Consider the following 1,050-nt stretch of genomic DNA (forward strand, 5'->3'; position numbering starts at 1 on the left):
AATGTATTGGCTTTGGAAAAGACAGGGTGGAGCTCATTATAATTTAACACATTGCGTTATGATACGCGTTATGATACGCGTTATGATACGCGTCCCGATCCACGTAAAAAGCGGCGTTAAAGGAGCATTCCACAGCGTTTTTTCATTCCACTTCGACATTGTACGATGTAAAAAACGGCGTTCTGACCGTTTAAAACGTGATGCGGAAGTGACGAATTTTGACCCTTCTGGCGTTCCATAAGTAGCCACTGTTCTGACTTGGGTGCCTGGGTCTGTTTCCCCGATGGTTCAGTAAAATGCCGTTAGCGTCCTTAGCACCGGAGTTAAGTGCTGACCGGGAAGGTTGCTAGCTGGCTGGGTACACGATCCATCCTGCCAGCACAATCTGTTCTGCACATGTGCAAGATGTTCGCGCATGCGCAGATGATACATCATGATTATCATCTGCGCGTGTGCAAACAAATTGCACATGCCCAGAATGGATCGTAAAGGCAGGATGGATCGTGTACCGACATGGCTGGGTACACGATCCGTCCTGCCAGCACAATCTGTTCTGCGCATGTGCAAGATGTTTGCGTATGCGCAGATGATATCATGATGAACGCGGATTTACGACACTGCACAATCTTTTCACATAGACAGTTAAACAAAGTCTGTTTGCCTCCACCGGAAAGCTAATATTACTTTAGCTAACTCTAACTTTGGCTAACCACTAGCTGAGACACAATGTAAAATGAATGAATGAATGAAAATAACCGTTTAAATATTTAACGGCTGTTCCGTCAGCTCTACTTTACTTGTGTTCATTTAAAATACAATCACTCAATACTTGTCTTTATTATAACTGTAAAGTCTTTAAGATGATTATCATATGCGCGTGCACAAACGAATTGCACATGCGCAGAACAGATCTTGAACAGACAGTCCCCAGGCCAGGTCTGTAATGATCGTGGATGGTTGCTAGCTGGCTGGGGGTTAACTGTGGAATGGACATGTCCGTGAACCGGGCTGTTGTCAGCTCTCATCCCGACTGAAGCCTTGCAGCGCCGG

The 1,050-nt window shown here is 45.5% G+C and overlaps 1 protein-coding gene across 2 annotated transcripts in view; it reads right to left on the reverse strand.

Moving 5' to 3' along the window:
* zcchc7 (zinc finger, CCHC domain containing 7) overlaps positions 1-1,050 on the reverse strand; it is a 70,582-nt gene that overhangs the window by 17,162 nt on the left and 52,370 nt on the right. The gene's annotated exons all lie outside the window — the stretch shown is intronic.

This window comes from Etheostoma spectabile, chromosome 2 (assembly GCF_008692095.1).
Source record: "Etheostoma spectabile isolate EspeVRDwgs_2016 chromosome 2, UIUC_Espe_1.0, whole genome shotgun sequence".
Taxonomy (NCBI): domain Eukaryota; kingdom Metazoa; phylum Chordata; class Actinopteri; order Perciformes; family Percidae; genus Etheostoma; species Etheostoma spectabile.